This window comes from Callithrix jacchus, chromosome 9 (assembly GCF_049354715.1).
Source record: "Callithrix jacchus isolate 240 chromosome 9, calJac240_pri, whole genome shotgun sequence".
Taxonomy (NCBI): domain Eukaryota; kingdom Metazoa; phylum Chordata; class Mammalia; order Primates; family Cebidae; genus Callithrix; species Callithrix jacchus.
In genome coordinates this window covers 10,296,748-10,309,485 of record NC_133510.1, presented here as the reverse complement: position 1 = coordinate 10,309,485, position 12,738 = coordinate 10,296,748, and the positions used below count along the sequence as shown (strand labels likewise).

Genomic DNA, 12,738 nt, shown 5'->3' with positions numbered 1-12,738 from the left:
CTGTCTTGGGAGGGAACCGGGCAGCGGGCCCCAGGCCATCCCCCTCCGCCGACCCCTTCTCTTATTCCGAGTCTAACCTATCCGCTAAGGCCCTGGAAAGCAATTCTCGCGTGGACTGGCTTTAGGCAGCGGTGGGGAGGAGCTTCCTGCCATGCTCCCTCGACCCTAGGCCGGTACACGGCGGCGTCCCCTCTCGTGTGCCTGAGCTCCAACCTCCGAGCCCTGGGCTCCTCACGCTTCTCCAGGCCCCCACCCGAAGGTCCGATCCCGCTGGTACAGCGGCGGCCGGGCTCCCTGTCTCGGTAGCCGCCCCTCTACCCCCGCCCCATGACGCCTTCTAGACGACTGAAAGAGCATGCGAACCACTGTCCTGCTGCCACTCCCTCCGACCATCCCCTCAATCACGGCGTCCAGGTGCCTTTGTAAGCGTGGCTTTGCTCGTTCGCTCCTGTTCAGAAATCAATTTCTCACTATTTACTGAGTTGAGTGCCTGCTTTCTGTCAAGTCTTACAAACATATCTCCACTCCACACACCACAGACAAGAAATACGTTGCGCGCCCTCGGACAATGCCTCCAGCCGCAGGGAGCAGATCAGCTACGACAGAGCCGAGAGAGTTGTGATCGGCTTCATCCCGACGCTCATCTCCCTGCTGACGATTGCGGGCAACTGCCTGGTGGTATCTCCGTGTGCTCCGCCAGCCCTCCAACTACCTAATCCTGTTCCTGGCGCTGGCCAACCTCTCATATGGCTGCGGTGGTCATGCCCTTCATCAGCTTCACCGACCTCATCAGGGGCAAGTGGATCTTTGGACACCTTTTCCGTAACGTCTTTATCTCCATAGATGTCCTGTGCTGCACGGCCTTGACCCCGTGCATGATCAGCATCGACAGGTACCTTGGGATCAGGAGGCCCCTCACGTACCGTATGAGGCAGAATGGGAAATGCAGGGCGAAGATGATTCTTTCTGTCTGCCTTCTCTCTGCCTCGGTCACTGAACCGCACAGTTTGGTTGGGCTCAGAATGTAAATGATGATAAGGTGCGCTTGGTCAGTCAGGACTGGCTACACGCAGTAGCATGTTATAGCCTCATGTCTGTCATGCTTTTCATGTGCTACCAGATTTACAAGGCCGCCAGGAAAAGCGCAGCCTAACACAGGTTCCCTGGCTTCCCTCGAGCGGAGCCAGACAGCAGCAGTCACCCTGAATGGCACAGTGAAGTTCCAGAAGGAGGTGAAAGAGTGTGCAAAATATCTCCATCTTGAAGCGGGAACAGAAAGCAGCAACTACCCTGGGGATCATCGTCGGGGCCTTCACCATGTGCTGGCTGCCCTTTTTCCTCCTCTGACAACCAGACCCTTCATCTGTGGCGCTGCCTGCAGCTGCATGCCACTGTGGGTGGAGAGGGTATTTCCATGGCTGGGCTATGCAAACTCTCATAAACCCTTTTATATGTGCCTTCTTCAACCTGAGAACTGCCTATGGCACCCGCTTCGTGCCGATACCAGAATATCAACCGGGCACTCTCAGCTGCAGGCGTTCATTAAGCCCCGAAGCTTGCTGAGAGGCCAGAGGCCTGCCTTTGTCCTGCACAACTCTGACTACTATAGAATAAAAGGTCATGATTCATGACTGAAAGTGGAATAATGAGATGAAATAAAGCAAAACAGACATGGAAACAGAAGAAAGTCATTTGCCGAGACTGCAGAATGAAATGCGGCTTCTGTCCTTTCTTGGGATGGGTAAAACATGACAAACAGGGTGATCCAGTTTCCAAAATATCTTACGAGAGAGATGGTGACCTCTCCTTCTTTCTGTGGAAAAGTGCTATTGTGTGTTCTCAGTTTAAGATAGCAGATCATCTCAGCAGTAAGCACACCAACAGAACTGAGTTCCAGAAAGGCAGCAGTTTCAGGTTCTTTGGACATGTCTAAATCCATGGGAGTGGGAGAAGGTTCCAATGCACACTTCCTATGCTTCCGAGTCTAGGTGTCATAGTGAACATTCAGGAATCATTCATGGACAGAAGGTATTTTGTTGTATGACAGGAGGGTTTTCCAAGCAAACTGTGGTAAGCACAGTATTGAATATGTTGCATGTCCGTGTTAGAAAACAGAACCCAGTCATCAGCTAATACAAATGATTTCCCAGTGTTTGTTTCAAGCTTCTGATAAATATTTTGGCTTCTCTGCGGGGGCTCTGTAACTTCCCCAGTCATGTACTTCCTTTGTTAACTCACTTATTGTTATGGTGTAGCTCAGGAGCAGGTCTTAGGATGGAGAGAAGCATACAACCTGAGTAAAGCTTTTTCCTGTGCTCTGAAGGGTCCTGAGAAGTGAGGGGGAGTCAGTTCTATCCTCTGACTCCCACCCCCACCCACCAAAAAATGGTAGACATAGAGGGCAGATAAGGGAACAGAAAAGTTCTCTTTGCAGATGCGTATTTTTAAAATGATGCCATGTAATCAGTATGAGCAAAGGAGACAGACAGTAGATGAGAAAAGGAGAGCACCTATATCTACAAGGGGGAAAATGAGGATTTTTACCTCAGTGAAGTGCAAGTGGTTCCCAACCATATTGTCATTAACGTGATTATTGACATGTTTTTGACTTTCATTTTTCACAAGGGTGCAGCGGAGCTACCCATGGGACGATCCATAACTGTACATTATATGGAATAAAGGGTTTTCCATGAAAGGTTGTGATGCTTCTGGAGACGGGACATAAACATGTTCATTCTTGTTGAGCAGCATTGTATTAAAAACCAAATTGTGTGAAGCGGTCACCTGGACCACTTCTGGGAAATGCTCCAGAACACCAGTCTGTTCCTTCTAGATAATTTGTTCTCTGTGTTTATTTTTATTTTTTACTTTCAGGCAGAGTGTCACCCTGTCTCCCAGGCTGGAGTGCAGTGGTGCAATCTCAGCTCACTACAACTTCGGCCTCCTGGGTTCAAGCAATTATCTTGCCTCTGCCTCCCAAGTAGCTGGTATTACAGGCACCTGCCACCACACCTGGCTAATTTTTATATTTTTAGTACAGAAGGGGTTTCACCATGTTGACCAGGCTGTTTTTGAACTCCTGACCTCAGGTGATCCACCTGCTTTGGCCTCACAAAGTGCTGAGATTAAAGGTGTGAGCCACTGTGTCCAGCCTGTTCTCATGATTGGGGAAGTTACAGGGCCCCTGCAGAAAAGCCAAACTTTAACATATGGAGTTCTCCGTATGTCAAATCAGCTGTGTGCCAAGGCAGTTCTATCCTCTGACTCCCACCCCCACCCACCAAAAAATGGTAGACATAGAGGGCAGATAAGGGAACAGAAAAGTTCTCTTTGCAGATGCGTATTTTTAAAATGATGCCATGTAATAAGTATGAGCAAAGGAGACAGACAGTAGATGAGAAAATGAGAGCACCTATATCTACAAGGGGGAAAATGAATGCAGTCCTTCATCTGATAACAGAGAACTGAAAGAGAGTATTATTTTTCTACAATAAAGCAAGCTGCCCTCCAAGGGTAAAGTAGAATTTTGACGTGGAATATGAACCCTTCCAACTCCTATTGACGTTGCTTCTTACCAGACATGTGGAAGAACTGCCTTTCCAGAAAGGGGAGGAAGACACTGTCCTTTCAGTCAAAGCTTGTACAAATTCCTGACCTGGAGATTTGCTAATGTGACCCTGTATACTTATATTCATAATATAAGTGATTATTTATCGTCAGATACATATTGTTAAACTCAAAAATGTTTCATTACATTACATTGAATAAAGACTAATTGTAGCTGAAAAAACAAAAAATAACTAAAAAGAGGAAACTGAGGCTTAAAATAATTAAGGAACGTTCCCAGGCAACAACCAATGTGCGGCTTGTTGAGGATTTGTACTCACATCTGTGGTGTCAATGTCCATAATGCTTTGTACTCTGTCACCCTGGCTTTTCTGATCTGTATCTACATCTACATATGGTACTGCTTTCCAAATACTATGTGAATGTTCAGCTTCCTCCTTGGACTCACTTCTTGAAATTGCCTTCTCTGAAAGTGTCCCTCAAACACTGTGTCCGTGAACGCTGTGTTGTCCTTCTGTTTGAACTCTCTTCATGAGGATTCTTTTCTCTTTTCTTTTTTGATACAGGGTCTCATTCTGTCACCCAGGCTGGAGTACAGTGGCACGATCTTGGCTCACTGCACTTCAAGCTCCGTGGCTCAAGTGATCCTCCCACCTTAGCCTCCCCAGTAGCTGGGACTGCAGACACACACCTAATTTTTGTATTTTTTTTGTAGAGACAAGGTTTCTCCATGTTGTCCAGCTGGCCTCAAACTCCTGGGCTCAAGCAATTTGTCTGCCTTGGCCTGCCAAAGTGCTGGGATCACAGGTGTGAGCCACCATGCCCAGCCTATTTTTCTTTTTCTAAGAGAGTATCTCGTTCTGTTGCCCAGGCTGGGGTGCAGTGGTGCACTCATAGCTTACTGCAGCCTAGAACTCCTGGGCTCAAGTGATCCTGCTGTTTCAGCCTCCTGAATACCCGGGATTACAGGTGTGCACCACTACTGCCAGTGAATTTTTAGTATTTTTGCAGAGAAGGGAATCTCACTATGTTGCCCAGGCTGGTCTCAAACTCCTGCCTCAATTGATCCTCCTGGGTCGGCCTCTCAAAGTGCTTAGATTAAGCCAATCTGCCTGGCCTTTATGAGGATTCTTTATGCCTTTTTTTTTTTTAACCCATTGGTTGCATTGTCATTTGAAATTGTTAGCCTAATTGTCAGACTAGGTTGTGGCAGCAGCTGCCCTGAGGGACTGCCTGCTGTGCTTTCATCCTAAGGAAGGGGAAGTTGAGCTGGAGCCAGGCAGTGGCAATCAATAACGGCGGTACTGTTGACCTCCAGCTTTGTGGCAGAAGATAATAACTTTATTAACTCCAGACAAAAAAGATTTGCCCTTTGACAAATATTTGTTCACTGCTATTAAACAAATTGCCATTTAATTATTTCATAGTTCTTGACTCTAAGATGCTATCGATTGTAAGAGAGGCCCTCTTATTTGATGCACCACCGAGAAAGAAATGCTGCTGAGTAAACGATGACATTCAATGGATTTTAAATGCATCCAGAGACAATAAAATGTGAGACAGCATGCAGCTCGCAATTCATAAGAGATTCTTAGGCTGCTTTGTAAGGGTCTCTGAGTATTTTTGTCTGCTCACAACCATGCCTCCTTTATAACAATCTAATCTTTTAAAAGGAAAGATCTATTTTTCCTTAATATTTCCCTCACTAGCCACACTCAGAGGTTGCTCAATAAGTGTGAAATGATGAAAAAAATTCTTGATATTACATCTAGTCAATTAGCTACTAAACTAGATACAGTGCAATGGGTTCTATTAGTATGGTCAAGTAGCAAAAATATTTGGGAATCATAAGACATCCGGTGAAAAGACATGAATTCCAGTCTGTCTCTGTCCTACCAGTGTCATGAGTATTTCTTCTGCAAATTTCCTAACTTCTGAAGAACGCACTTTCTTTCTTTCCTTAAATTTAGAGGCAGGGTCTTGCTATGTTGCCCAGGTTGGTCTCCAACTCCCAGGCTTAAGTGATCTTCACACCTCAGCCTCCCAAAGTGCTGGGATTACAGGCGTGAGCCGTTGCACCTGGCCTCAGAACTCACTTTCTACATCTGCAAAGCTGTGGTGATAATGCCAGCTCACAGTGCTGTCGGGAGGATTAGTGGAGCCCAGGTAATAAAAAGCACTGTGTACGCTGTTAAGGGCTGGATTCCCCACACCCATGGTCAAGTTTCTTTTGCTACCAAGAGCTGAACATTGCTGCTTCAAGAGTATATGGGAAGCATTATTTTAGAGTCCAGATTATTTGGTGTCTTGTTTTTTTTGTTTTTAAGAATGAAATCTTGCTCTGTCTCCCAGGCTAGAGTGTAATGGCATGATCTTGGCTCACTGCAACCTCCACCTCCTGGGTTCAAATGATTCTCCTGCCTCAGCCTCCTGAGTAGCTGGGACTGCAGACGTGTGCCACCACGCCCAGCTAATTTTTGTATTTTTAGTACCGACAAGGTTTCACCATGTTGGCCAGGCTAGTCTTGAACTACTGACCTCAAGTGTTCTGTCTGCTCTGGCCTTCCAAAGTGCTGGGATTACAGGCATGAGCCACCATGCCTGGCTATTTGGTGTCTATATCTGAAGAATTCAATATGCTGTGAGACATTTTCCTTTGCAGTTTATTATGTATTATGATTGAATACGTTGAGTGTGTGGAAACCAAAAGACAAATTCAAGCCCCCCAATTGACTGAATGGACCCCTCATCTCAACCAAGGGGATTCTAAAGAAAATGGGAAAACTGGTTCAGGTCATGATGGGAAGTGGGGATCCAATCATGCCTCATTACACTCTCCTCCTTTTGGAATTCAGGCATAACTGACCAGCATTAACATTAAATCTTAAGGCTGAAAAAACAGACTCTTTGTAGCAATAAGACATCAAATTCTAACCCTGTATAGCCTCATAAGACAGATAGCAGCTCTCAAAGAAATCAAAATATTTTAGGAGCCGGGTGCAGTGGTTCACACCTGTAATCCCAGCACTTTGGGAGGCCAAGGCAGGCAGATTACCTGAGGTCAGGCGTTCAAGACCAGTCTGGCCAACATGGTGAAACTCTATCTCTACTGAAAATACAAAAATTAGCCTGGTGTGGTGGCTTATTCCTGTAATTGCAGCTACTTGGGAGGCTGAGGCATGATAATTGCTTGAACCCAGGAGGCAGAGGTTGCAGGGAGCCGAGATTGCATCACTGCACTCCAGCCTGGGCAACAGAGTGAGACTCTGTCTCAAAAAAAAAATTTCACAAGAAACAGAAAACAAAACAAAAAAAAACCGCACATGTGAATAAGAACATGGGTGGGTAGACATATCTCGCATCATAAGAGGAGAGAGGGAGGAAAAGATGGATGTCTGGCTATGTACTTTGGGAGGCTGGAGGTGGCAAGTTGTAGGAGCTCCTGTCGGAAGGCTTTCATTTTCTCTGTGAAACAGATTATGAATGATGGAACAGGAAGCAGGAGAGAACAGCTTCCACCATCTTTCCCTATAGGAAAGACATGGGCAAATCAAATAATATTTGGCAATAAGGTATCGGGACACAGTTGCTTATGATACTAAGTAGGATGGAATTTATTCTCAAGGTAACGAGGATCCATTCCATTAAGATTTTTACAGAGGGTGGCTAATTAGTGTTCCTGCCTCAGTTTAGCAGTAGTACTTTCTGGTGCATCTGAAAGTCTTCTGAGTCCTGGCCCAAGAGTATGAGGCTCACGGAGAGGGGGGCATTTCCTCCTCACTACCCCTTCTTCCCTTGTGCAGTCTGCACAAAGACTGCCTTCCAGTAAGCTTTTTAAATTTTTGCATTCCTATATTTTATTTTTAAGTGACATACAAAATTGTATATATTTATCATGTATAACATGATGTTTTGAAGTATATACACATTGTGGATGACTAAATCTAGCTACTTAATGTATGCATTCCCTCATAGTTAACATTTGTGTGGTAAGAAAGCTTCATACTAACTCTTTTAGCAGTTTTCTTTTCTTTTTTTTTAATAAGAGATGGGGTTTCACCATGTTGGTCAGGCTGGTCTCGAACTCCTGACGTCGTGATCCACCTGCCTCGGCCTCCCAAAGTGCTGGGATTACAGGCATGAGCTACAGTTCCTGGCTTTTTTAGCAGTTTTCAAGAATATTTTGTTATAACTATAGTGTTAATGTTGTAAAATAGATCTCTTGAACTTCTCCTTTCTATCCTGTAATTTTGTATCATTTAATGTGGGAAGTAGAAAAGTTCCTTTTTAAAGTTTCCTTTCTTGTTAAAAAATAAGTGTGCTAATCACTTTGTTAAGCCCTATCCTATGTAGCTGTTAGACATGCCATGCTTACAGACACGTAGTACATTCTGTGTCCTTGTACTTTAACCAAGATATCTATGCTGTACGTGCTCACAGGCATGTCCCAGCTGTCCATTGCTTTTACCTGTTAAGAAAAGTTTTAAGTTATTAGCCAATTGGGTTTTAGTTTAGATTGTGAGATCTGGCTTCAGCCAATGGAGATCAGACATAGCAGTAAGGATGACCCCAAATGCGTAAGGAATACATTTGTGTGTATTCCTTTTGTTCTTTGTTCTCTCGTGGCAAGATGGCTAGTGACAGTAACCTTCCTGCAGCCCAGGAAGTAAAAACTGTGCTGCTGAAAGATCCTTTGTCTCCGTGCTCATTTTTCTTTGGGGCACCTAGCATCTGTTTCCAACATCTATTTCCAGCATTTAACAAACATGATCCCAACACCCAACCCTCCCGACGGCCCAGCCCCTGCTAACCACTGTTCTATTCTCTACTTCAATGAGATCAAGTTTTTTTTTTTTTTTTAGATGGAGTCTCGATCTGTCACCAGGGTGGAGTGCAGTGGCGCAATCTCGGCTCGCTGCAACCTCCACTTCGAGGATTCAAGCGATTCTCCTGCCTCAGCCTCCCGAGTATCTGGACTTACAGGTGCACACCACCATGCCCAGCTAATTTTATATTTTGAGTAGAGATGGAGTTTCACCATGTTGGCCAGGGTGGCCTTGAACTCCTGACCTCAGGTGTTCTGCCCGCCTTGGCCTCCCAAAATGCTGGGTGTGAGCCACCACACTTGGTCTGCCTTTAAAAATTTTTTTTAAGTTAAAAAAATACTTTGAGACTGTTGCCTAGGTTGGAGTGCACTAGCACAATCTTGGCTCACTGCAACCTCCGCCTCCTGGGTTCAAGTGATTTTCCTGCCTTAGCCACTTAAGTAGCTGGGATTACAGGCATGTGCCACCAGGCCTGGCTAATTTTTGTATTTTGGGTAGAGACAGGGTTTTACCATGTTAGCCAGGCTGATCTTGAACTCCTGGCCTCAAGTGATCTGCCCACCTTGACCTCCCAAAGTGCTGGGATTACAGGTGTGAGCCCCCGCGCTGGCCTGTATTTTAAAAATAAGATTATTTATTGTATTGCTATTGAGTTATTTGAGTTCTTTATACATGTTTTGGCATTCATCTTTTATCAGATGTTTAGTTTGCAGGTATTTCCCCACTTCTGTAGGCTGTCGCTTCACTCTGTGGTTTGCCCCGTGGAAGCTTTTCAGTTTGATGTGATCCCATTGGTCTATTTTGGCCTTCGTTGCCTGTGCTTCCGCCAGCATTTCTCATCAGAACAGGGCTCCTCCCAGGGTGTCTGACTGGACATGCTCCCGCTTCAGCGTTGGCCCACTGCTTGCCCACATGGTATGCTTTTTCTTCTGTCTCTCATCAGAACACAGGGTACCAGCATATTTACTCACTAAGAAATCATTTCCTTTCACCTTTCCTTCTAAATTATAAAATGAAAAGTCATCTTCTTTAATGTTCAACAGTTCTCAATTTCTGATTTGTTTAAATTTATAAACAATTTATAGATTTAAATTTACTTATTTATCTTAAATTTATTCACCACTGTTTATTTGTTACTTGCCCTGTTCCCAGCTAGACTCGGGGGTTCTACACTGTAGCAATGAACAAAACAAAACAAAACAACCTTATTTTACTGGCATTCACATTTCGGTGTGGGAGACAGGCAGTAGATAAACAGTCATAAATATATAATAGGTCAGGTGGTGTGTGTTGAGGCCAACGTATGTCAGTGTGTGCCACTTTAGATAGGGTGGTGACTTTTCAACAGAGACCTTCCCAAAAAGTGCAAGAATCACTGAGCAGATAGCTAGGGTGGAAGATTTCCAGTCAGTGGGAAAGGCATGTACAAAGGCCCTGAGTTGGGAGAGTACCTGGCATGTTGAGGAAAGCAAGGAGGCTGGTGTGGCTGGAGTTGACTGAGAAGGAAGAGGGTTGCAGGCATGGGCTCCAAAACCAGGCTGCCAAGGTTCAAACCCCTGCTTACAAGTCAAGTGACCTTGGGCAACTTATTTACTCTCTCTGTGCCTCAGGGTTCTCATCTGTAAAATGGGAATAATGATAATACATACCTCAGAGGCTTGTTATGAGGATGAATAATCGTGAAGCACTTAGAACAGGGCCTGGCACATTGTAAGTACTCTAGAAGTAAATCTTAACCTAAGAAAGGAGAAGAATGACTTATCAGATAGGGTGTGGGGCAGGTCATTTAGGTCCTTGTAGGCCATTTATTGTAAGGACTATGGGTTTATTCTGAGTAAGATGAAAGCTATTGGGGGTTAAGAGGAATGCTGTTGCTGTTGTGTTGTTGAGGGTAGATTGTAGGGGTAAGAGCAGAGGCAGGGAGACCAGGTAGCCGGCTCTTGAGGTGATACAGGGGAGAAATGGTGGCTCAGACGGGCAGGAGCTGTAAAGAAGGTGAGAAGGGGTTGGGATCTGGATGTACTTGAAGGTATCCTTAATAGAATATTGTGGGTGAAATCGGGTATGAGGCATTGAGGATGACTATGGTGTCTGGCCTGAGCAACTGGAAGAATGAAGAACCTTAAAAGTACGATATATAGGCCGGGTGCAGTGGCTCAAGCCTGTAATCCCGGCACTTTGGGAGGCCGAGGCGGGTGGATCACGAGGTCAAGAGATCAAGACCATCCTGGTCAACATGGTGAAACCCCGTCTCTACTAAAAGTACAACAAATTAGCTGGGCATGGTGGCGTGTGCCTGTAATCCCAGCTACTCGGGAGGCTGAGGCAGGAGAATTGCCTGAACCCAGGAGGTGGAGGTTGCGGTGAGCCGAGATCGTGCCATTGCACTCCAGCCTGGGTAACAAGAGTGAAACTCCATCTCAAAAAAAAAAAAAAATTAAAAAAAAAGTATGATATATAGACCTGGCGCAGTGGCTCATGCCTGAAATCCCAACATTTTGGGAGTCTGAGGCAGGCGGATGACCTGAGGTCAGGAGTTCAAAACCAGCCTGACCAACATGGCAAAACCCTGTCTCTACTGAATATACAAAAATTAACTGGGTGTGGTGATGGGCGCCTGTAAAAAATCTCAACTACTTGGGAGGCTGAGGCAGGAGAATTGCTTGAACCCAGGAGGTGAAGGTTGTAGTGAGCCGAGATCGCGCCGTTGCACTCCAGCCTGGGCGACAGAGTGAGGCTCCATTTCAAACAAACAAAGAAACAAACAAACGAAAGTATGATATATAGGGCAGCAAGTCAGTTATCTCTGTGGCCCTCCTTCAGGAATGGGGCACAGATGCGTCTCTCCTGTACTCTGTGCCTCAGCTACTCAGCTCTTGGTTGCAATTGCTCAAACATGAACACATTTATCTCCCTCAAATAACCCGTAGGTTTTAGCTATAGCACAGTCCACTGTAAGGAAGTGGTCTGCAGAGATGACCCCGGCTCCCACACTGACAAGCCAATGCCTGGACCCCTTGAGTTTGGGGTAGCAGCAGCTTCCTAAGCATGATCATTTCCCACCTGGTTTCTGTTTTACATTTGCATAACTAAGTAGTCCATTTGGATATTTTTCCTAAACATAACTGTCTGTACACAAAAGGACACTCAAGACTGTCCCTCTTACAAGACACACACACACACACACACACACACACACACACGTTTGCATGTTGAAGTGAATGTTTTACCAGCTTCTATCATTTCCAGTAATGGTATTTAAACATTTTATAGTCAAATTTCACTGGGATTTAAGTTCCTTTCTGCCCCAGTCGTCATTACAAAGAGCAAGTTCCTCCAGGCACTTAGTCTGGCAGAGCTTGGCCCTGAGGTAATGACAAAAAAAGGACTATTTTCCCCATTTTATACCCTGCCGTCAAATTGGCAGCTCTCCCAAGGCCCTGCTGGGACTGTGGCTATGGTGATGTTTGGCACCCCTGTCCAAGCCCTTGACCTCACCCAGAATAGAGATTACAGAGTCTGGAGACCACAGCATCGTGGCTACCTGCAGCGGAATGAGGCCATGTGTGCTGAGGGAAGTGGGGACCCAAAAGTTCAACAAAAATGTATAAGCTCAATGTGCCAGGTGCTGGAAACAGAATAATGGCCTTGCTGTCTGTGTCCCAGGTGCTTTTCTCAGTCACACAATTTCACACTCGTAAGAGTTGATAAGAATTTATGGTCCCCTGCTGCAGATTGAAAGAGACTTGCTACCAAGCCAATTCATTGCATGGACCCTCTGTGGATTCTGATTTAAACAAACTAAAGTTAGAAAGATGTCTAAATAATGCAGGAAATAGAACCTAACGATTGTTGTCTATTTTGCTGGGTATTAATTAATGTGTTTGTGTTTAATTCTTTTGATGAGGTGCAAGGTATTTATATTCTCTCGAATTATTGCTTCATAAAGAGTAATGGCTCATGAAGAGCCAGGCATGGTGACTGACACCTGTAATCCCAGCACTTTGGGAAGTCGAGGTGGGTGGATCACCTAAGGTTGGGAGTTTGAGACCAGCCTGACCAACATGGAGAAATCACATCTCTTAAAAAGTAAAAAAAATTAAAAAAAAAAAGAGTAATGACACAGTAGAGAAAATGAACAATACCACCTACAGATAATCCAAACGATAAAAATTAACATCAGCAACAAAGGGCAATGTGGCTCTGTAGTGATACTGTGAGGGGGACAGAAAATTGTTCGTGTGGCCTTCATGCCAAAAATGTGAATCTAACCTTATTTTAAGACACCAAAAAAAAAAAAAAAAAAAAAAAAATCCAAATTGAGGTAACTATTTCAATATCATAA

General features: G+C 44.9%; 1 pseudogene; it reads left to right on the top strand.

Annotated features, from left to right (window-relative positions):
• Positions 1 to 486: 486 nt before the first annotated feature.
• LOC108593073 (5-hydroxytryptamine receptor 7 pseudogene) lies at positions 487 to 4,980 on the top strand (annotated as a pseudogene).
• The last annotated feature ends 7,758 nt before the right edge of the window (positions 4,981 to 12,738 follow it).